A 25,705-nucleotide genomic window follows, 5' to 3' on the forward strand; every position below is an offset into this window, starting at 1 on the left:
CTCACCCTTAATAGTGTAGCTGTCAGTTGTGAATAGACTTGTGAGATGATAATGACAAAAATGCAGATATGATCTCTGGAATTTGTGCAGGTAAGCAAACTAAACAGAGCTAGGCAGAGCTGTATTTATCTAGCACAAATATGTGTGTTCCTCAAATATAAAAAGAAAGTATTGATTTGCTACTGATACAAGCTCTGTTTCCTCCAAGCACTACTGGCTTAAAGCCCTTTATGGAATATACTCTTGTTGATCATCAAATACAGCACATTCCTACATCAGCAGCGTAGGAGGGAAGATTATTCCTCTGAGAATTACTGTATTCAAGAGGCAAGTGATAATATCATCGCAAAATAGACAAGTTACATTTAAAATTAAATAAAATAATGCACCAGAGGCTTCTGCATCTCCTAATGCTTTTTTATTTCCCAAACTTGTCTCTTACTGGATCAGGCAGAACAGTGCTTTACTTCCATGAATTTTTAATTTGATTTCATCAAAACTGTGGTGAATTCTTCCTATCCTTTCCCTATGCAGACTTAAAAACAGCTTACAGAATTTGTACAGCAAGAGCAACCGAAATAGGCTCAACATTCCAGATGAAAGCATTGGTTTTACTTGAGAGTAAATACACAATGCTTTGTTTAGAGCTCATCTTTTGGCAAAGCAGGGAATTCACTTGTTTGCAAACTGCATTCACAGGCTTCGTTTACCTCATGAGAGGTTGTAGGGCTCAAAGGCCTTTCTGCACCTTTCTTCCTGGAAGCAAGAACACTGTCACCCACAAACCATTTCACCATTACTAAAAATCTGCACTGCATCCAGGGATGACATAGAATCATGGAATGGTGTGGGTTGGAAGGGACCTTAAAGATCATCCAGTTCCACCCCTGCCATGGGCAGGGACACCTTCCACTGTCCCAGGCTGCTCCACACCCCAATGGCCAACCTGGCCTTGGGCACTGCCAGGGATCCAGGGGCAGCCCCAGCTGCTCTGGGCACCCTGTGCCAGGACCTCATCATCCTCCCAGGGAGCAATTCCTGCCCAATATTCAATCTAAATTTTCCATCTTTCAGTTTGAATCCATTCTCCCTTGTCCTGTCACTGCAGTCCCTGAGGAACTGCCCCTCTCTGGTTTCCCTGCAGCCCCTGGGAGGTGCTGTGAGGTCTCCACACAACCTTCTCCTCTCCAGGCTGAGCAGCCCCAGCTCTCCCAGCCTGGCTCCACAGGGGAGGTCTCAAATTCCCATGTAGTACTGGAGCTGCACAACCAGTTATTCTTCAGGAAATGGTCATTCAGACATTTGTACCTTATTCATTCTTCTGCACTGATCTCACTCTGTTTCCTGATATAAAACTTTTATATGAAGCAACCACTCCTTCAGCAGAGCCCTTGGGATGACACTTTCCACTGTAACAACTACCAGGGACTTTGGGGTTCAGTGAAGTGCAGGGAGGTACAAAAGCACTGTAAGGAATGCAGAAAATTCCTATAGCACTCATTTGATAAATACAGCCTGGGTTTAATTTGTCCATTCAATCCTTTCTCATCCTGGGGAGGCAGAAGTTAATTCATTTTGCATGCAAGCAGCAACCATTTGGGTCAGCCTGAAGAAACTATTTCGGACTGTCAACATGCATCTAGGGGAGCCTTGAGACAGAGTAGGAGACAAATTGACCAAACGTTGATTTATAACAACAGTCAGCCAGAGAAGGCAGAAATGTGAAAATAGTGCAAGCAGAGTGTGAAACCCAAACCTGAACTGTCAGGGAACTGAAAGAACAACCAGATGCTTTCTGCAGTGACATAAATCGAAGCAGAAGTCACCAGGCAGAGATATAAGCATTACTACCACAACACGTAAATAATGTGACTCACTCTAAAAGAGTTGTTCTCTGGTGCTGAAACCAACTGCCGGTTGCATAAATCACATCCCCCCTCAGACATAAACAGGGTAGAACACGCATTCTTCAGAGAAAGAAAACTGTGTCACAGAGTTGGAGTATTCTTTCCTGCTGGAAACACAATCTAGGACAAAGAAATTGTCACATTCTGGGTCTGAAGGAGTGCCAGTGGATTAGAGAGTAGCTCCTGCTGGCACTACTCTTTCAATTTATCCCCAAGTATCACATGAACATTACTGTTACTGCTTCCATTCTGCATTAAGAGATGAAGAAATTGGTTACAGACCAGCGAGAGACTATTCAAACAAATGAGCAGCTAAAAACTACAGCGGCAATAAGTCCTTAGTGTATGAGTTACAGCATTACAGGATGCAGGAATTTCTATTGAATTCTACAGCTGACTGTAATTCTATTGTTCCTGTAAGTCAACAGCTGTCATTAAGCAATAATCACTTAAAAGATCTGCAGTCTTCTGTGTTTCAGAGTATAGAACTGAGATATTCTATGCTTATATCACATCGCCAGTTAATCTTTCAAACTGAAGTTTATATAGAAGCACCTTGGGAAGTTTTTTTCTGGAAGAATGGTATCACTACTAAATGCTCAAGATCAAAGGTTTCAAGCATGTGATGGCTGATTTTGAAAAGAATATCTCCGAAAACCGAGATCTACGTGGAACACCTCTGGCCTCACCATGCACTTACGAGGTCTGCTTAACCTCACCTACACTGTTTTTATTATTTAAAAAAAAAAAATTTACATCAAAAATGCATCTAAAAATTTCATTTCCAAGCCCTTCTCAAAGGATAGCACACACTGATTAACTGAATTAGTTATTACCTTTGTGTAAGAAGCAAAAGCAAAAAATCCCATTCGTTTTCCTCAAACGATTCAAACTTGGAGAAAGGCATTGGACTCTGCTGGGAAACATCTCTCAGAACAAACACCAATTCAGTAAACAAGAGAAAGGAGTAACATAATACTTGGCTATATCTCAGTTCCTTTTCCACTCATTTGCTTTGTTCATCCTTTAATGCAAGAAATAAAGGATACTTTCTCCATATGCCTTTCTCATATAAAAATACAAATAAATACAAAGAGAAATCATTGCTGGGAAAAGGGAACACACTGCAATCTTAGTGTGTTTTTGCACTACAGAGCCTTATTCACCTTGCCAAAAAATATTCACTCCACAGAGACATGAAGTAAGATAAGGGGAAAAAAAAGGATCTGGCATTGAGGTATGAGATAAAGGTCAGCAAATCACATGAGCATTCTAATGTCAAGACTGAGCCACGGGGTAAATTACTTTGAGCCCCACGAAGCAGCTACAGAAAGTTGTTTGGAGATTCAAAACCTGTACAAACTAGTCTGCTGGCAGAGGGTGGAAATCAAACCATGAACTCAATCACTCCCAAGTGATCATAAAACCCAAAAATCCCAACAAAGCTTGAAAATATCCACAAACAGAAAAGAAAAGCACATGCTCATGTGGTCCACATTCTGTAAGCAGCCATTTAATATGCACAAAACTCAGTGGAACATTTTCCACTGATTGGGAACTTTTCATAACAATCATATCAGAAACCAAAGGCTCTCTCTACCCCACCATCCCAAACTAAAAATATCTCCACCTTTTGAGGGAGATTTATGTTGTTTCCAGTGTTCCCTGTATTTTTAAATGCTTCAATTTTGTCATCAATTTTGTTTTGGCAGGTAGGTTCATTTACAACTTGGAGAGTAGTTTGTACTGTTTTATCCTATTCCCCAATCTCAAATATGTTGAAAGATTTGCCTTTAAAAAAGGCTTTATGACAGCACATAATGGTGCTCTTCCTCTTACACTCAGAGGGATGAAAGGCTGGCATAACATGCCTTAGCCTGAAATTCGGCATGGAAAAAAGCACAAATATAGAAATGAACAGAAATTCAGGCTTTTTGTCACTTCTCCTCATCACCATTTTGCCTTTCATGTTTTATCTAAATCCACTGGGAAAGAGGAACACAGGATTAAACCAGCAAGACTTAACATATGTTTCAAGTCAGGACCAGCGTAAACAAAAAGGTGTTGAATGATAGATTGTATTTTCAATGTCCACACATGCACACAATCTGAAATGTGAATAAATGTCTGGGTCTGACAGCTGGGGAACACTGCAGTATTATTACAGTTTCCTAGGAAAAGCTGAGCATGTGAAGTTTCAAGAGACAACAGAAAATAAAAAGGCTACAAAGACATTTCAATATTGTGACAAACACTTCCTTTCCTTGAAGGAGCAAGGGAAATTTGAAACAACACGAAGAGTCAGTTTCCAGGTTCTGTTGCTTTTAAGCACAAGACAGACTTTGTTTTGTAGTGCTAACCTGAGAGAAGTTGAACTCCCAGTAGATATTGTGACTTGGTCACTGTACAAGAAAACGTCAGGATTTAGGAATCATGGCACTGAAAAAACACACATAGTGTAAAGTGGTATCTTGGAAAGTGGGTAAATATAAGAGACAGGAAATAAATTCATGCTTCTAAGCCAGTAAGAAAGTGTATGAGAACTTCATGTATTACTCCAAATTTACAGTTGGAGAGTCTGGAGAAGAAAAGTCTCCTGGGAGACCTTGGAACTGCTTCCAGTGCCTAAAGGGGCTCCAGGAGAGCTGGAGAGGGACTTGGGACGAAGGCCTTAAGTGCCAGGACGAGGAGGAATGGCTGCCCAGTGCCAGAGGGCAGGGCTGGATGGGAGATTGGGCAGGAATTGTTCCCTGGGAGGGTGGGCAGGCCCTGGCACAGGGTGCCCAGAGCAGCTGGGGCTGCCCCTGGATCCCTGGCAGTGCCCAAGGCCAGGCTGGCCATTGGGGCTTGGAGCAGCCTGGGACAGTGGAAGGTGTCCCTGCTCATGGCAGGGGTGGCACTGGATGGGCTTTAAGGTTCCTTCCATCCCAAACCATTCTGTGAGTCTGTGTATTCTACACAAAATGAATGGGTCAGCAATGCTTTCTTTTTGGTTCCCTGTTTCTCAGCACCTCTTTCACCACTGCAGTACACAAGCTGCTATCAGAAATTTACCACAAGAAAACAACACCCATCTTTCACTATTTCCTTTTGTTTGGCCATCAGAGCAATTACTTGAAAATGCCAAGATCTGTGGAATGCACAATTCAAAAAATGCCAGAAAACACTGCCCTGAAAAGTGCTGCAGGAACGTGGATGAGCTGCTTCTCACCACCCCAGCCACAACAGCTGTGTCTCTGCTCTTGACCTATGCTGAACAAACAGTAAATCAGCTCAGTCTAGTCTGAAGTGAACGACTTCATCTCCAGCAAGTTTTTTCTTGGGCTTGATACTGACAGGCAAGTATCAAGAGCAGCAGGGACAATTCTCTCAGGTTAGTATGCAGATCTGTGCATTACCTGCAGCTCTCATTGCACATGGCACCAGATTCTAGAAGCCAAAAGTCTTCAGGGACAAACAAGTAACACAAAAAAGACTTTGCTAAATTCTTTTCTTCATGTCTTAAAGAGCTTTCAGGGTATGTACAACTCTGCTAATAGAATACTCAAAGCTATCTACTAATTTACTGAGGAAACACCATATCACCTGTACAGGTTCAATTCCTCCTTCTCCTCAGTATCACAATCGTCTCAATGTCATTGAAAAAGTATATAAAGATGTTTTAGGCTTTTAGATCAATACTGATCATAATTACCCAATCATATTTCAGCACAACCTCTAGGAAATTCCTGGCTCTGTTCCATATTCTCTACAACACATAAGAACCTGTTGCGTTTCAGGCTTATTGAACACATACTTATTTTAAATTGAGAGTAGTATGCCCAATTATTTCAGTAAATAATCCTTTCATCTTGAAAATACAATTCATATATTTTTGCTTCATAGCAGGCAAATGAATTACAATATAACAGGTGGTGTGTTTTGGGTTTTTGGTTTTTTTTTTGAAATAAGTTGTTCAGAATTACAAATAAATTATTAGAGGAGAGGTGATTCTGGAGTCACAAGTTTTATTCCCCAGACTACTAAAATTGAGAGCTGGAATATTGTTGGTGAATGTGCATGAAGTATGGACTTTGTGCAAGGATAAAGAACATGGATAGCAATAAATAGGTCTTAAATGAAAGAAAAAAAAAAAAAAAAGTGGATTTAGACACATTTTACTCAGGAAAAGAATGACTTCACAAAATCCCCTATTGTTATTGATTACAGAATTCATTACAGAAGAAATTACTTTTACTAACTATGATTTTAATGATTTAGTCTTAAACCAATCATCCAGATTAAGAGGCTGATGCTAATTTCTCTCTTCCATTTAACAGTTATCATGGTTTATTCATCAGTTATTAAGATATCAGTTCTATCAAAACATAACAGTCACAAAAATGAGGGAAAAGGAAACACAGACACTTCATTTTTCAGAGCAGATACAACACTGCTCTGCTTTCCTAAACAGGAGCCTCCCTCAGCAGTTCTTCCTTTCTTGCACAGTGATCACAGCAAAATTCCACAGGCCCCTCTATTGGCAAATTAATTGTTGCATTCTAACAAAAGCATTTCAAGTTAATACTTCTCCCTGGCTGTGCAGCTGTCAGCACAGATTTGCATCCCCATTGTGCAGAGCTGATCCCGTTCCCTTGTACCAAACCAGGTTCTCCCTGCAGAGCCCCAGGGACAAGATCACAGAGCCTGCACTTCCAGCACTTGGTGTCTCCATCCAGCCACCCCTTCAGGAAGAGATCTATCTACCTGGAGTAGGTACTCCACAGTTTTCCTAAGGATACTACAATTCCTTTTATTTGCAATTTTCTTTTTTTTTTCTTTGCTCCCCAATATAATTTAAAATTGATACCACGTTTCACCAAGTAACTGTAAGTACTAAGTTTTCTATTGTCGCTGCAATGATTTCCTTACTTTGCATTAAAAACCAAAAAAGTTATAAAGATCTACGTTTTGATTCATAGACAGAATTTATACCAAGCAGATCCAGATCATTTCAATTACATCTCTTCACTCTGAAGTAGCCTGAAAGTTTTACACAACATTTTATTAAATTTCTACTGCTGAAATCACTGAAGTTGGGTCTGAAACACTTGCACTAGTTCTGCTTTCCCATTTCCCCTTGCATTTATCACTGTACTGGCTGTTTTTTTCAACATTTATAAATTTAAAAAAAAAAAGCATACCAAAACAATTATTTTTTTTTTCCTTAGAAATTGCAAATTTGCAAAGTTTAATGCCTAGGAAGATACTCAAAACCACTGAGGAGAATCTTAGCTGCAAATTTCAACAGGGGTTTCAAAGTCTTTAAATGTGATGATTGCTTCTGGTTTTTTTTCTACAGTAGGAAATCAGAAATGCAGCACATGTTCACACACAAAGGGTTTGAGTTCTTTTTTTGAACCACTCCATTATCTTAAATGAAAGAAAGCACCTGGATGAGTGCTAACAATGGAAGAATAATTTTGATCTCAGTTACTCAAACACTAAAAATAAACATTTTGCCTGAAGTCAATCACAGAAGATTACAAATAGACACACATTCAGAACCTCCTAACTGCAGCTAATCAAGGAAATTGGAAAGGTGTGACGCCTCTCAACTAGTGAAATCAAAAGCCATAAAAACCAGATGGAAGCAGAAGATCTCATAATACAACAGTTTGCAGCATGTTTTGAGTTCTCACAGACCAACAGTTCCAGGCAGCATGAACAGCTCAGGCTGTGAGGCTTTAGAAAGTTTGTTTGAGAAAAAAAGAGGCAGTTGGTAACAGGCTTCAGATTTTTTTTTTCTTTTTTTGGAATTTCAGGAAAAATTTCTCCATGGGAAGGGTGGTCAGGCATTGGAAAGTGTTGGAGTCGCCATCCCTAAGGTGTCCCAGGAAGGCCTGGATGTGGCACCCACTGCTCTGGGCTGGGGACAAGATGGGCATCGGACACAGCTTGGACTCGATGGCCTTGGAGGCCTCTTCAACCCAAATGATTCTATGATTAAATATAATTTTTCAGTGATCTCAGGAAGAAATGTTTCCTCCTAGAAGTTTTCATTTTTTAGTTTGATCTATGCTGCTTTCAGCCTCTCTCTGCCTTAGCGCATCCCCTCCTGTTGGTCTTTAAACAGAAAAACGGCCTGCCTTAGAGCCAGGCATCCTGGTTTGAATTAGATCATCATTAGCAGAGCCCCCTTGGGAAAGCTGAATTAAATCAGGTTCAAGAAAGAAAACCACTCTTTCCCTTCCCATGCAAACCGTTGATTTGCAAACCCATAAAGCTGAAAATCCAGGCAGATACAGCCACTGCTAAAGATTTTAGATCAGGTGATTTAGATCACTTGCCTAAAAGCACAATTAATCTCTTCCATGGACAAATACTAATTGTAATAAAGCTAGGACAGCCAAAATGGTTAATCATTCACCCAACAGGAAAATTAAAAATAAATTCACATCTGCAGGAGTAGATATCACCCTAACTTCTCTGCCGTTGCATAATCAGACAAATCAACTTAGCCTCGCTTATTCTGCAGTTAAAGCTATATTTTATTTTGGGGCCAGGAGATTGGACAAACACCTTACACTTAGCAACCTAAACTTTGGAAAAGTTAGTTTAAGCTAAATTTCATTTAACAACATAGTGTTTTTGTTTTGTTTTGTTTTTTTTTTTTAGTGTCCCTTGTCCATACCAAGTGCAATCATCACAACTGCTCATCCTGCCTGATGCCCTGGACAGGGCACCCTCTGCATCCTCAACTCCTTCAGCAGTGCAGTCATGGCCAACACACTCCAGTTCCCACTGCTTCCCTATTCCATAAATTTATCATTGCCACACAGTCCCAGGTTTTCAGAAGCAGCTGGTCAGGGCACCCCAGGTGACTGCAGGTGGGGCCCACAGCTTAGAAAACAGACATTTGGATACTTCAGGGTCAGGAGTCGAAGTTTAGCAGCAAGAAATTGGCTTCAGCAGCAGCCAGCCCAACCACTGCAATGTTACATGGATGAGAGAAGAGGAAAAAAAATGGTTTTCGTGATTTTTTTTCAGGTGTTTTTCCAGCATTTACTTTGAGGAGGAAGCTGGAGATCTGGTACAAGTTTAGTCTAAACTCCAGATGTGATAGGACTGAGATTTACTGCTACCTTTAGTAGTGCTCAGGTTGGGAATGGAGTTAGGGATTGCCTCCCACCCTCTCCACTTGGTCTTCCCATGGAGCCCAAAGGTGTATTCTGATGGATCAGAGGGACTCAGGGAATTGTATTATATCCAAAACCTATTTCAGACACAGGTGTGTAGGAACAAAAGCTCCTGTAGTGAACTCTCTCCTTACTGGCTTTTTTTCCTTGGGGAAATCCCCACATTTTTAAGTCAATAGGCATCAGCAAAAGGTTTTAAATTCAGTACTATAATCCTAATGAAGATGAATTTATTTTTCATTTTTATGGTTTTTTTGCATGCAATTCTGCTTCCACTGGAAGCCAACTGCCAAGAGTGTCAAAAATTAGACAACTGAGAAGTAAGCAGCAACTTTGTTAATCACTAGGTTTAATTTAATGAACTTAGTCTCATTAAGCTCCATGAGCCATGCTGTCTACAGGATTGTGTGAAGGGCCACACCAGGAATGTCAGGAGGCAATTAAGGACACTGCTGAAAAATTTTGTGAGGCGGGGAGGAGAATAACAAGGTTCCATGGAAAACAGTATTATTACTGAAACAGCCAATGGAAAGAATAAAAAACCCCAAGAGATCATTTTGGTCCCAACAAAGTGCATTCTCTGCTGAAGGCAGACAAGCAAATGCTTCAGCTACGATGGTATCTGGCGGCCCAGGGCCCTCCTCAGGTGAGAAATTGCCTAACAAAACTTTCCCACACCTGAATCTATTCACTGCAGAGTCCTGGCTACCAGTCCTGCCTTTAGATATCAGGTGAAATCAGCATTCATGTAAAAACATTGCTAAGGGACTATAACTTAATAAAACACCACACTACAATGTTGCTTTCAAGTGCTTTTGAAATTGAAAATATGTGAACTGATAAAACCATGAATTACCACTTATAAAACAACCCCTACGTCTTCCTGTTAATCAAATCTACAGCAGGAAGGACCAGCACCAACACAGACTGAAATCACTACAATTACACAAGAATAAAAGATAATTATTTTCCTTTTCAAACCACAAGTTATAGCCTTCAAAAACCTCTAAACTCCAGATGTTTGGATTTGATGTACCAAAGGAATTTTAAGCTTCCTCAAAATATTTAAACACCCCCCCCCCCCCCCCCCCCATATTTTCAGGAGAAATATCACCATCCATGACATCCATCTGATGACAACATCGAGGTGTCACAGCTGGGGCAGTAAACACAGACAGTGATATCTCTGGGAAAACACATCTAAGAAAAGTGAAAAAGCACTCAAAAAGTGAGGAAATAAACAGTCTTGAGGGCACTGAGGTGGGAATAAGGTGTAGGATGGAATGCTCCCAGTGCTGGAGTGGACATTCCTGCAGCCTGTGCAGAGGATTATCATGGCATGCTTACATCCTGCCTGTGGAAAGAGCTGCTGGAGAGACACCCACACTGCATCCCAGGCAAGGGGATGTGTCCCGAGGATCTGCAGCCCCCAGAGAGGCCATTTCAGAGCAGCTTTATCCTGAAGGACTGCAGCACACACAAGGATCTGTGCTGGAGCAGGGGAAGGCACACATGAGGAGGGAGCAGCAGCTACCCTGGAGTGACCACAGCCCCTCTGAGCCAACGCCCTGGAGGCACTGGAGGAGTTGGGAATAGGGGACTGGAGTGGAGCCTGGGAAAAGGAGGTGGAGGGGAGGTGGTTTTGGGTTTACCTCTTCTCTCACTATCTAAATCTTCTTTAATTAGTAATAAATGCATTGTCCATGAGGCTGTTCTGCCAGTGGAGGTAATTGCTAGGGATCTCACTGGCTTCAGTCTTCTCTGCAAGCTTTTCTGGGGGATGTTTCCCTCTGCCTTGTTGAGGGAATTCAGAGCAGCTGTGTGGGCACAGGACAGCTGCCCAGGTCACCCACCACAGCACCAACGCAGGGGTGAACTGGGACACAAGTGCAATATTCCCTGGGTGCTCTGTGCCACGCCAAATGCACTTATGGAGCCAGGGGAGCACTCACCACAACTTTAGGAGGAAAAGAAGCAACTGTCCTACTAATGTGATTAATTAGCTGTAGCAATTACTGTGTGGAAACAATGCACAATTCCTATCTATTCCATTTCCTTTGTTATTATTCATAAAGCTTTCAGAATCCTTATTTTTTTCTTCAGGGGGGAATATTAGGATGGAAGGAAAGAGGTACTTTTTCTAACCCGTCCCTTTAAATAATTAAGGCTTGAAATTAACATTTGAATAGTTAAGGTTTTCTATTATCCTAACTAAGATATAGCAGATATTCTGCCCATCCTATAGAGTTTTTGAGATCTTATGGTATGGGTGCATTGACACTGGTTGGGTTGAACACAGCAGGAAGAAATGTTTTTTAGCATGAACATAATAAAAGAAGGAGGTGGTGGAGAATAAATCTTGAAAATGGCTCCCCTTGGGAAAGAGATAGAAATACAGCAGTATTTTACTATTTGTCTAACATATGGTATGGATAAATGTCTGTTAGTGAAACTGCATTAATTCCCTGCAGGAAAGTCTTATCTGGAGCACTGATCAGTGCACAGATATGCAGATATTAAATACTGACTAGAAAAAGTGGACAACTTCTACTTTTGATGTTATTTAAGAACATAACTTCATAAAGTTAAATAATTTCAAATAAAAAAAAAAGTTTCCCAATTTTACAGATAACTAATAATTAGCTACTGAAATGCATAAAAGCCTGGTAACTACTCCCTTCTCCATAAATTATTCTCTAACTGTGTTAGATTCCAGTAGGGCTTTTAAAGTATTTTTTTTTAAATGTGAATCTAATTTGTTTGGAGCTTCTGCTGGGTGTGTGGGTGGGATTGAGGTGGACATATCCCAAAGAGCATTATTTCAGGTTTGGGTTTTTTTAATATTAAAGTAACTATATTTGGTAAAAAAAAAAAAAAAGCCCTGGAGGATAAAGGTCTGTCCCAGAATATTTACATGGTAAGATTTGACTGCTTTGGCTGGAAAAAAATGCCCTTTTAGATGGCTATAAATGTTGTAAAAATACATAAGTTTTAAAGGTTTTATGCCATAATTACTATGATAATCACATTTTCCCTGGTAGAAATACAAAAATAGGTGGGTACAGCACTAACAGCATATATTTCAAACAAGAAGTAACATTAATGGAGTCTGCTTCAAACTAAAATTCTTCTAAATTCTACTAAAATGCTGTGTATTTTACCAGGGCCAGCCCAGCTTGCAAAGTGTGGGAGAGCTCCAAGGCATTTTGTGTGCTCTTCCAGAGCTGTTTCTGAGACCTGGGAGGGGATGGGATTTGAGCTGCTGTTTGTGACACATCTGAACAAAATCTCTGCTCGCTGGTGTCAGAGCAAAAGGTGATTTTTGGTGTTTCATCTTCGCTGTTGCAGTGTTACAGCTTTCAGTAATGAAGCAAAGCACGAGAGTAAAAATCAAATGCAGGTTGGAAGAAGTATATCTCTATCCTATAGAGAAATCCTATAGCTCCAAAAAACTCAGGGGATTTCTGCCTCAGGGTCAGTGAGGCCATGAGCCCTGTGATTTTTTATTCCATATATATCTGTTAATGCTTTAGTGTGTGTGTACATACACATATATATATGTATATATATACACACACGTTTGGGTGTGTATAAAATGGACTCCTGGAAGGATTCAAGGGCAGGTTGGATGGAGCTCTGAGCACCCTGAGCCGTTGAAAATTGTTGGGGGAAAATTGTCCCCCAACAGGGGGTTGGAAGGATATGATCCAAGAGGTTCATTCCAACCCAGACCATTCCATGATTCTGTGACTTTGTTCTTCCCTCTGACTGTGCTCCTTTTCCTTATATACATAAAAAAAAAAGTATTGAAAAATCATTGCATACCCTAGAACTTTTGTGCTAGTCTAGTCATAGAAACACCCTGAGTCCATCCGTTCCACTGCAATGTTATTCTTATTTTGCGTGAAATCCCTGCCTCTAATAAAAATTAATTATCTCACACTATTCAATGAGTCATGCCCAGCCTGCTAATTGCCTCAGCAAAAGGTTGTTGTGGTGATTTATTTCTACTCTTCCACTGCTGCTCTGAAACTCAGGTGTATGGCAAGTGCAGGATCAGAGAAATGCTTCTTTCTGAGAAAAATTGGTGTTTGTGTACTTACAGATTTCTGTGTTTTATAACAGAGCACTTAATTTCAACAGGCTTTGGGGTTTATGCACAGCTGCTGCTGCATTTCCCATCTTCCTCACAGGTGTCACACCTTGTAGGAATTTCTACACCATGATTAATGCAATGATTTTTTGTGTGAGGAGAAAAAAAAGCCTGTCATTGGTTGTTGCTCCAAAAATAATTACATAATAAAATGAAAGGGTAGGAGATATTGCTTGTTTGTTTGCATATGTTCAGTACTAATCTTCACAAAAAGCACTTCAAATCCAGTATAAAGGTGTCTTAGCAAACAGAAGTATTTCCAGAATTTCTAGTAAAATTATGATTTTAAAATTTCTAAGGCTCACATCCTCACCTAAAATGAAAAGTCCTTAAAAAATGGAATTACGATTTATAAGCAAAGTACCTACAACCCTTTCTTGGTAATTATAGATATTTTTCTTTTTCTGTTTGATGTTGAGCACAACTTCCACTGAAAGTGTGAGCAAAACCTTCACAGTGCTACATCCTCAGTGCTTAAGATCTATCCCAAAAATACTGAAAAAAGTGATGGCTATGGAAAGAAAATGCATTTAGGATGACAGAAAACAACCCTGCAGAAATATTAATAATAAGATTTAGATAAGGAGCTTCAGTAAAATGACTGGGGACAAAGCTGACAAGTCCCAGATTTTAAAACATTTTAAATGGAAGTGGATGAAAAGGCTCTTAAATTACTTGGGTACTGAAATCTAGCTTGAACATCCTATTAATTAATTTATATATTAATTTATTTAAAGAGTTTTTAGTAACATGAACATTTAAAGCTGTAAAATGGCTATGGGCAAAAATTGCCTGCTCTACTGCTGTGTGAACTCTCTGTTTGCTAATGAAGAGAGAAAAATATCTGGGATTTTAGGACGGGATTTTGAAGGAACTGAATCAATGTTTAAGTTGGTTGTTTTCCATTCCTGATGTTCCTTCAGGATGGTGTCTTAGAACACAAGTTGCTTTTACAATATGAAATGGTGCCTGAGATTTTAGAACATCCTGAAGTCATTAAGATAAGTAAATGAAATGGACAAAGAGAAAATATTCTTTTAAGAAAAAATATAATCTCATTCTGTTAGGAGAAAACAACCTTTTATCTAATGTTTTACATAATTTCCATGGACGCAAGCATTAAAAAATGTAAGAATGGAGTAGAATTAGTGGGAAAACGGTGACAGCTATGGAAAATAAATATCAAAATGTAGAGAAGTAACAAAACATAGTTTGGAGTGTTCTGCTCAAATGTTAAACAGAAAAGACCTGGAAACTCAGAAGATTATTACTCCAAGAAGATTAATCAGAAGGTTTGGGATTTTTTTTTTTTTAATTATCTCTCTGTTTATATATGAAAGTTTTTCAATAAATGGTCCAACAATTGGAAAAAAAAACCTATTCAGGGCTGTATTTGTGTTCCTCAACACAGGAGGCAGAAGTGTCTCAGATTAAATTTCTTCTTTGCTCTCTTACACTAGGGAAAAAAATTCCAGTTTCAAAAAAGCAAACTCCATCAGGAATGGGACTGTCCAAGGAAAGACAGAGGAAGTTAATCTGAGAACAATGAATAGCAAATCAGCAGTAGCCTTCCCTCGTGCGTTTTATGTTCGGATTTACCAAGAAAGGGGCACTGAATATTCTGTAAATTATTGGCTCCAAATAGAAATTTGAACCACTTCTCTCCCATTTGTTATGTGTGTGTAATGATCAGTGACTTCAACTTACAGAAAATATCCAAGAATAAAGAAGATTGGTGCTACAACATTTTGCCTTCAGTTTGAGAAGAATTTTTCATTTTTTACTTTAGTTTATCTTCTATTGATTTATTACTTTTAACTCCCTTTCCACAATAACATAAATAGTATTTCTCAGAAGTGTAATGATGTTTATTTCTGTAAAAAAATATTAATAAACTAAATAAAGATTAATGATAGGCAAAAATCTATACTCAGAGGAGATCTATTTTTCTTTTCTGAATTAGTTTTGTTACTTATACTGTAATGCAAGAGCCATAACTCAGAGAATGGGTTTTCAAGTTTAAAGAATAAAAATCACTGGTTTTGATTCACACCCGACAAACATTTCCCTATTTTAGATGGATACTAGAGTTCAAAAAGGAGAGTTATTTTCTGGTTATGAGCTAAAAAAAAGGTTATGGCAGAAAATAAAAATGCCCATTAAATTCACAGGAAGGTTTGTCTTTTTACATTTCCAGGGAAGTTTTGCAGACATTCATATTACGTTTCCCGTTTGCACTGCCACCTGAACTTTTCCAGGCTTCTCTCAACTAAAACATCAAATTTTTCAACATTATTTATTAATAATGTGGGACATGACCTCCTCTCTGGTAGGTTGTTGTTACTGTCCTGCCCTTTGTATTGACCACCCTGCCTGGGATTTGTTTCCTCACCGTATTTCTTTGCCTTACAACACATTTATTCTTTCAAATAGTTTATAATAGAAATCAGGGAACCTGATCTTTTGTGCACCTGCATTTAGACCTCTAATTCCCAAAGTATTCCTGTTCATATTTACCCTCTGTCACTGGGATCCAGAGCTGGTCACAATTTATAACTTACTGATCTCACTGATTAGTCCTTTGTATTTTTGGGTTGAATTAAACAGAATAACCTTTGGAATATTTTCATTGTATATATAAAGTGATTTTGTAAATGCCCTGGTAAATTACAGTGAGGAATTTCCCACCCAATGCTTTTCAAACGAAGATTTTATAAAATATTTTGCAGTGATTTCTCTTTGATAAATGCATCCAGATGATCCATAATCAAATAATAAGTTCCTCAGATTTTCTTACTGTGATAGCTGATAAACTTGGCTATGACTTTTTGTATCCAAACTTTCTTAGCTAGTCCTCTTATATATGAAAAGTAAATATTCTCCTTACTTTTCCTCCTAATTTCTACAGTGAAATTTTATATCTCCTCTTATTCACATCTGGACCTAGGAACAGATTTTGAATCATGTAGGGTCGAGCCACACATGTACTCCACCTGTTCTGCTTTTTCTCCAATATTTATATCAATATTTTTCCCAAGAAAAGATTATAATAATTTAAAAAAAAATCTTATTGTTATCAGTACTACTGCCTGTTTACACCTTCCAATCAATACTACTTCTCTCATGGTGCTAAACTTTAATTTGACCATCACTGCTGCTGTTGTAGCACAACTGAAGTCATCAACTTGGGCATCAGGTAACTAACACAGAATTAATTAGAAAAGTATCTGCAGTCTGTAATCTATTCTGTGTAACTCTCTGGATGAATATCTGTACTTGATTGTGAATATAAAATTCTTTATTTTTTTTTCCAAAATGGTCTCACATTTCCAATATGTTCAATTGTGTCCTTTAAAAAGTAACCTTAGAGCTTCTCGTTAAATGCCTGTATGACAGTTTTAGGAAAAATGGTTTTTTCCTCTCTTTAGATGACCATTTTTGCAGCTGAACAGTATCATTGCAAAAGTCATTGCAGTTTGCTAGACTAGGAACATCAGGGAAAGTTTAATCCTTTAGCAGACAGATAACTCACCCCTCTCAATGGCTCCTCTGTCCTTTTGTCCTCTATAAAATAGCTGAGGATGTATATATACCGAGGCTTTTCTCATGCCCAGTTTTTCCAGTACATTTATTTTCACTGAGCTAGCACCAATGTCCATTCCTAGTGCAATTTCAGCCACTATTACCTGTCTCTGTTCAAGTCCCAAATATTCAAATCTACACACACTGAGTTTCAACAAAACTGCACTATGCAGTCCTTGTCCTCCTGGGCTCCTTTATGTGCATTTTCCTTTTCATGGACAGCATGACAAAGCCTAATTCCTGTCCACTAATGCAGCTCCAAAACAATAAACTTGAGTTAAATTTCTTTCCTTAATAGTGAACTTCTTAAGCCAAATTCTCCTGGGAAACAGCTCATTCTGCTTTGGAGTCTATTTCTGTTCCATCTTAGGAGAAGGATAAGTCTATTCTTGAACCAGTGCTCAGATAAGTTCTGACATATTTTACCCATCACTGATCAAGCACTTCATCTAATTAGCTCTGTAATGAACTACTCAATTGCAAAGCTACAGGTGAGCTGCATCTTTTTTCTGAACTCCTCAATAGGAAACCTTTGAAAAATTTACCTCACAAGTAAGAAAATTCCCCTTTCCCCCTCTTTTCCTTTCTCTAGGGATGGGGGTGTCCTGGTGTGTCCAGCTCCAGGTTTAGCTGGCCCCTCGGCCCTTCCACAAGTCCCTTTATGTGCAGGAAGATGGAGCTGTGTGTCTCAACAGCCTCTCTCCACAAACAGGGGGCACACATGGAACAGGAGTTATAAATTGGATTCAAGTGGGGAGGATAAACTGCAGTATTCTTTGCTTGCTGTTGAATGGGGCAGTGAAATGTTATGTGCCATCACTCAAAGCTGCCATTTTATGTGCCTCATGTAGGGCTCTGCAAAGGACTGGATTCCTCAGTTCCCTCCACAATCACCTCTTTTTGTTGTGGTTTTATCCCAGCCCACTGGACCAGCAACAACAACGAGCAGAGATAAAAAGTCTGAGCTCCACACTTCAGTGGAAGCCCATTAAACTGGAGCACACAAGTCAGGCTTTGCCATTCATGCAAATCATGTCTTGCAAAGTAGACCTGGCTTTCCCAGGGAGTGTTAGGTGGGACGGGTGTTGGAGGACCTGCAAGGAGCCAGCGAAGCCATTCCCTGCCCGGCTGCCTGGAGGGGTCTGCCTGGCTGGGTCACCCCTCTGGCTGTGCTGACCCACCCTGATGGACACACAGAGGCAAGGGGTCCTCTGCTGAACTCCTACCATCAATTTATTTCTAATAAGAAAATAAATAATTGTGAGCATCGCCAGCTTCTAGGAAAGTTGAAGAGGACTCAGAAATCCTGAGGAGCAGGCTATTTAAAATTCTAAACGTGAGTTTCAGAGTCTGGCTTCTGACTCTTTTTTAAATAAGGTATTTTTTAGCTTACTAAAAACCCTGCCCAAGCCAGCAGGCTGGAGGAATATTATTTAGGTGATTAATACCACAGCACAGTGCAGGAAGCCAGTCAAAGGCAGCTATAAAGCACACGACATGCTTAACAAGGAGCCACAGGCAAGCTTTGAGCACAAATCCCCTAATCCTATTGATCCTGCTTCTGGAAAAAGGGAAGCTCTTGTGTGCCACAGAAGGGTGACAATATCCAGTAAGTGCCCACGGCAGGCAGGGTGTGCTTCAGGGAACTTAATCACAGAACCTTCTTCATTACTCGAAAAATCACTTCTGTCAATACTGCAGCCACATCCTCCCTGGCTGCTGCTGTTTGAGATGCTGTCAATCTCTCCATATGATTTTGTGAACCAAATAAATTCCAACTCATTTAAAGGTGTTATTATCTCTGCTGATAACGTTATCCCATTCAGGAGCAGCAGAAATAGGAAAATAAAACTTATTTCAATCCTTTTGTTTGCCAGTCTCTCAGGCTCCCAACACAAAAATACAAAGTTTCAGCCTAGAACTGCAGTATGTGTTTAAACATATTCTCACAGACATAAGTCTGTTCTTAGCATTAAACAAGGAGTACAATTCTATTATAAATTTAAAAAAAGGTTATATATCTTTTTTTCTTTATAGATGCAATTATCTTTGAAAGCAGGCACTTCATTCATACAGATTATCTGACATGCTAGAACAACCTGTTTGGTTAATTTTTCTGTAGATTTTTCCACCTGGATTTACACATTCCCCAGAAGAATGTAAATTATCCTCCCTAAAGTGATTGTTATTACTCCTGTTAGAGATTGCTATTGTTTTACATACTTTGATATATCACTCAAACCACAAAGTCATTAAAAAAATTATTGTTGATTCTGATTTGATTCAAAGTCTGTTCAAAAACATCTCCCTTTGTGAGAAGAGTTTTATCAAAAGCTTTTTTCAACCTGTACTGCTGTTTTTATTTGTCAGAACTGGAGCACTAAAAAATGTTTATCAAAATAGAGGCTGAAATTACTGCGCTAATGGCAATTTCGATTTTTATTCTGGTTCAATTGGTAAGGTATCAGCAATAATCAAAATTCTTAAGTGGCTGTTTCAGAAAAGAGGAGTTTTATTTAATGGAGGAAATCCAGGGAAGAGATTGTAAGTACATTCTGGCCCTTGAATAACAAGTAACAATTATCTTGTGTTGTCATAACACCATGGAAGCCAGAAAATTTGATTTTGAAAATCATAAAATGTCCTTAGCTTCCTAACTCTCAGAGGAAATAATCTGCCCCTGTGTTTCACAGTCTTAATTTTTCGTGTGAAAGTCGAGATGGGGGTAAAAAATAAAACAAAAAAATAAAAAAAATAAAAAAATAAAATAAAATAAGCCCTTTGACTTTTCATGTCTATCAACAATGAGTGCCCCCCCCCAAAAAAAAAGTTAAAAATGTGCAACAATGAGGTGTTTGTTCTGCCACATATACAGTGAGTAATTATTTGAATATCCGGCAAAAAAATTGGGCAATAAATTATTCCTAGTTACTGTCCTGGAAAGAAGAGAGAATCATAAAAAAATAAGGAGAGGAAAAATGTGAGATGAGGATTCATCTGTTTCTTGACTCAAGGCACAATCAATGAGTGCCAGGCAACAATATAAAATATGAGTAAAACTGCACAATGAGAATTATTGTTCATCTTGTTGCTGCATGTTCTTTTATTCCTTGCATTAATTTTCCCTGTAATTTAATTAAATAGAAAATGCAGAAAAATCATCTGCTTGATCCAGTGGAAGGATGGTAGTTCAGCTGCAGGACTAGCAGAGAAATTGCTACAAAAGGAAGGTGTTGTAGGTATGGGTTTTACACACTCAGAAAAGGATGGGCCCACAATGAAATGCTTCAGATGAGACAGAGATTGTGGGAAACCAGGCTGTGGGAACATCATCCTGTTCCAGAAGATGGAAGATTATAAAATAAGTGGAAATATTCTATGAGACCTTGCTATTCTTGGTATGTATGTATATGTATATGAATACATACATACATACATACAGATCTACATATATGTATATATTCACAGAATCCTTTAAATTGGAAAAGCCCTTTGAGGTCTACAAGTCCAGCTGTTCCCCCATCACTGTCCCATGTCCCCAGGTGCCACACTTACATGTCTTTGATTCCCTCCAGGGACTCCAGAACTTCCCTGGGCAGCCTGTGCCAGTCCTTAACAGCCCTTTTGGTCAAGAACTTTTCCAGATATCCAAACTAAACCCCTCCTGGCCAGCCTGAGACAGTGTCCTCTTGTCCTATCACTCATTATTTGGGAGAAGAGCCTGACCCCCACCTGGCTACCACCTCCTGTCAGGGGGTTGTATCATCCTCCACTGGAAGCTCTGATTTGCAGGAGTCAGAGGTACGGACAAAAAATCCAATCAGCCATTTCAGCCTCAGTGAAAAGGCACCAGCAGCTTGGTTCAGTGAGTCCCACATGATCCCAGCATCCACCAACACTGCTGGCAATAAATAAACGTTAGTGCTTGGAAGACAGAAATCCAAAATGCAAAAGCAATGGATCAGGAATGTTCAACAGCACAAGAGAGCTGAACAGCTTGGATGGGATCCTTTCCCATCACTTTAATTTTGCACATGAACAAAATATGCAGCCTTTTTTTCTACATTTCTTTATTTCTCTATTTCTCCTATAATTATCCTGCTGATTACTTAAAAGTGTCATATTGCATTGCAACGCCCTTGAATCACAGAACCATAGAATCATTAAGGTTGGAAAAGACCTCTAAGATCATGGAGTTATCATCAATATTGGATCATTTTCACTGCCCATGGCAGAGGGTTGGAACTAGGTGATCTTTAAGGTCCTTTCCAACCCAAACAATTCTGGGATTCTGCAAATTACGCCAGAAGATACACTGCAAATAGGAATGAAAATCTTGCAAAACATTAAGGTTTGACATTTAAGGGGCATTCTAATAAATTTTGAATACAAGGATGATTCTAGAGATTTATTCAAAAAGGTATGAAAAACAGCCATAAATTTGCTTGGAAATTTGGATGAAAACTCACAGCTTTATTTTTGAGCTGTTTACTTGTTCTAAGTCCTAATGATCACTTGAGACATTTGGCTGTGGCACTGAGGCTACTGTGAGGGTCTCGGAAGAGCTCAACAAAAACTCCAGTGCCTGAAGGAAGCTTTTAGTTTAACATCCTGTCGGAAAGGCAGCACCTTCAGTGCCCTCTAATGCCAGCGTGAGACTCTCTTCAGACTTAAAAATCACTGAATCTCGGACTGTTTTGGGTTTGAAGGAACCTGAAAGATCATCTTTTTCCAACCCCTTGCCATGGGCAGGGACACCTTCCACTGTCCCAGGCTGCTCCAAGCCCCAATGTCCAGCCTGGCCTTGGACACTGCCAGGGATCCAGGGGCAGCCCCAGCTGCTCTGGGCACCCTGTGCCAGGGCCTGCCCACCCTCCCAGGGAAGAATCATCTCCATCATTTCATTTTGCACAGCTTTGGTTGTATTTTGTTGAGTTTTTTCTCTTGTTACCAGACCGTCCCAGAGGAGTTAGCTCCTTCTGTATCCATTTAGTGGATCTTTGGAAGTTGTTCATTGGAGTTGAGGCTGGATTCTGACTCTACAGTGATAACTTCTGTATCAGCACTGAACTGCTTTTGAAAACTCGATTTGTAAGTCCTTTATACTAAACCCAAAGCAACTGTACTAAGGTAAAGGAAACAAAATGGGAAATGCATGGATTCAGGTTTCTTTTTTATTTTCCCTTCTATTTCATTTTCAAAGGATCACTCCCTTACTTAGTCTTTTTAAAGTAAGCTTCACCCTGAGTGGAGTTTCCAAAGGAGTTATAAACTCCTGAAAAATGGGGTTTATAACAGAAATGTTGACAGTTGGCTCTTAAGAGTAGAAGAGTTCCCAAACACTGCTGTAATATAGTAGTCTCTAACTACTCTAATTCTGGTGAAAAGTTACTGTAATGTGACTCCCTATCTATACCAGGCCACATCATTTCTCTTCTTTATGGTCCTCATTGTGGTGAGGAAAATGCATGTTCCCCTAGAGAGAGCTGCCAAAAGAGGTTCTAAGCACTTCTAAGCTGTGCTTCTTTTCCATCAGTGGCTGAATATAAGGCTAGGAGACCTAATGTGATTACTGTAATGTGAAACACTATCAGTCCTCCTCAGAAAATGAACACTTGGATGTGGCACAGAATTCTAACAGAAGTTAATCTGTGGTGCCTTTTCCCTTGAGTGACTCTTAGGTGTTTTAATGAATAATGTCCCTGGGCAGCACTCACTCATCCCAAAAAACACAGCTACCTGTAGGATGGACAAAGCATCCTTTCTCCATCTTCGGTGCTGTTACTTTCTCCATGCTCACAGGGGAGAAGGCAGACAGAAAGCAGGTTCTCAGCTGAACACAGAGAACATATTCCTAAAATTAACTACCAAGTGGGAGGCACAACAGTTTTGCATCAAATGGTCTCCAGATACTCCCTATAGGTACATCAAATAATTCTTTATAGTGAGCCAACTGCATATTTGCTTTTATTAGAAAACAGAATTCCTGGTGTTTATGCTATTATTCTTTTCTGGAACAGCACCACAAACACACAATGCCTCTGTTCTAACTGTGCAGTTGCTTTTGATGTTTTCTATGCTGGGGGGAGTGAAAGGATGCAGATATTATTTTGAAAAAAATTAAAATATTTGATGAAAAAATATATTTTACATTAACATTTCCAATACTGTTAAGTATTCTTTCTTTGCACTTGCATTTTTCTAGTATTAAATTAGAGATTTTTGATGTAATGTTTGTGTTCATGAATGCTGTGTGTTTATGTGTGTTAGAGGGAGAGAGAATTTATGCACATAAACTGTCATTTCAAGGTCAGATTTCGAAATGCAATTGCTATTAATGACAGTAAACAAGAGAGGTGGATAAATATGGGTAGCTTTTAGCAGATGAGCAGCTAAGACCATTGCTTAATATTTTTTAGAACAGACAAAAGTTTTTTTGATATGCAGTGGAAAACACAGTAGCAAAGGCAGACCAAAGTCAAAGCTATAATCAGAATGCACTGTGATTAAAAAAAGAATAAATCAGATGGATATAGGAGATTATGACCATCTGTATATTTTTGCCTCACACATCACTCCAACACTGGCTTGAGGCCCCCAAAAAATCTCATTCCCAACGTATTTGCCTGGGAACACATCCCATTTCAGCCTGGTGGGGTGACCCATTCCACATGCAGCTCCAAGGAGGCTGATCAAAATTAATAGCCAGGCAAAAAAGGAATGACTAGAGGGGCATGGAAGGTGCCTTTCCCCCACAGCACATCACCTTGGAAAATCCCCTTTTGCACCAGGTGAAACTTTCCTACAGTTCCCTGATTGTCCACCTGTAATACACTGCTCTGGCCAGGCCCAACACAGCTGAAAGGACCTGGCCAATCCTCAGACCTTTCCTTCCAACACAGGACATGGTGAATTCCTGTACAGTTCAGCACGGGATGTGAGTATAATGTTAATTGTATTGGTACAGAAGATTCATTAGTTTTCAGTTCTGGCTGTGAACAAATTTTTGTCCGTATTAAAGCAAAGACAGCTGTTTATTTTGTTTTGTCTGGCTCTGAAAATGGAGCTAAAAGTGACCTAACTCTGTCTTTCCATCCACTTGATGGTGCTGTTCCCAAAACGCACGCGACACTGTGAACACGAGTAAAAGAAATCCATAATTTTACTCCTAGAAAATATGGTGAATAACACATCAATTTTCTCAGAGTCTGCTTTAGATAGAAAAGCTACACCATTCTGTCATTCTGGTGTTCCCTGCATTTTCAATTAAGTGCAGCAATTTTTATCCCCCTTCCTAATGACCAAATCTTTTAATCTTTCCTTAAACTGCAAAGCAATGTGACACAGCCAGTGAGGTCACTTGCATAATTAGGATGACTCATCTAACAAAGTTTGTCAGATCAGCATTTCCAAGGCAGGATTTGAATTTTTGCCAGAAAAGGACTCTGCAAATTTCACACCCTGATCTTCAACAACCCAAACCTTTGTGAACTCTCCTGTTGCCCCTCTCCTTACACACAAGATTAAACCATGCATCTTTGGGTTATGTCTGCATTTGGGGGAGTATCAGTGGTCAGCTAAAAGTGCTAAAGGTATGGGGCTAAATGATGTCAGGAGGGCACAACAGTGGTGCAGGCAAATGGATTATCTAAGGAGGATGTATTATGCAGCTGAGTCAGGGGGCTCATGGTGGAAACCATGCTGTAATAAACTGGTTTAATGACCCAGAATTAATACAGGGTAATGTAACATGCAGAGCATAATGGAATCTTGCAGAGAAAAAAAAACCAAAACCAAAAAAAACTAAACAAAACAAAACCAAACTGTCAAAAAACCCCCAAAACTATTTGTTGTGATTCCTAGAAATAGAATTAACTACCCATAGACTTTTCTATAGCAAGAGTAAAACAATCAAGTACTTAAATTACTGAGAACTTGTATGAAGGCCCACATAAAGAACAGTTGCTTTTAAATAAAATCATGCAAAAATATTTTTAGATCCTGGGTACTTTACATTTATCAATAAATATTTTATGAAGTTTCATCAGAGAAGTTATTTGAACTGAATAATTAGTCTGCAGCACATATCACAAATAAAACAGATTACTTGGGGAAAAAAAACCAAACAAAAACAAGAGTAAAAATGCCAGGCTTGCCTAAGACATGAAATGAGGACCTGAGATGAGGCACTGAAATGACATTAACCTTGATTAAGGTTACTGCCTAAAACTGATTGTCAACACAGGATCTTTCAATGCATTACCCTTATTCCTGTTCTTATAGTTCATCTTAGTCTGAATGGAATTTTAATGGACTTTAAAAAAACTCGTTAATAATTACATGGAAAAAGAAAGTGTCAGAATCAGATATAAATTCTTCACATGGTAATTTTCTCTTCATTTCATTCTCCCCTCTGCAGTGGCTTTATTCCATTAAAGCAGGCCTTGTCCATAACTGTCAGGCTCTGTACAACAATTTCAGGCAGAGCTTTTTGGGTCATTCAGCTTTGACCATCTTGGATCTTGTTGTTTTGTGTGAAGGCTGGGCTCTGACAGGCTGACGTGATTGCTGCTGTGTTTTCTTCTGCCTCTTTCGAGCTTATCTGCACAAGAGCTTGGAGCCCCTGCCCTGGCACCACCAGCCTGACACAGCCTGTCCTGCTGGAGACTGGTCACCCTCCCTGCCAGGCTGAGGGGACCAGTGAAGGCATGGCCATGTCCTTTAGGGATCTCTGTGGCAGTGGCTGCTCAGGGTAATGGAAGATAAAAACATCTAGGGTCCTGTTCCTTCTTTTCCAACACTCCTGGCTGGTCCTTTGCTACCCCAGAGCCTGTGGCTCTTCAGCCTGGCTGGAGAACTGGTGCATCTCAGTGCTTTAGAGTGCA

The sequence above is a fragment of the Corvus cornix genome, chromosome 11 (genome assembly GCF_000738735.6).
Source record: "Corvus cornix cornix isolate S_Up_H32 chromosome 11, ASM73873v5, whole genome shotgun sequence".
Lineage (NCBI taxonomy): Eukaryota > Metazoa > Chordata > Aves > Passeriformes > Corvidae > Corvus > Corvus cornix.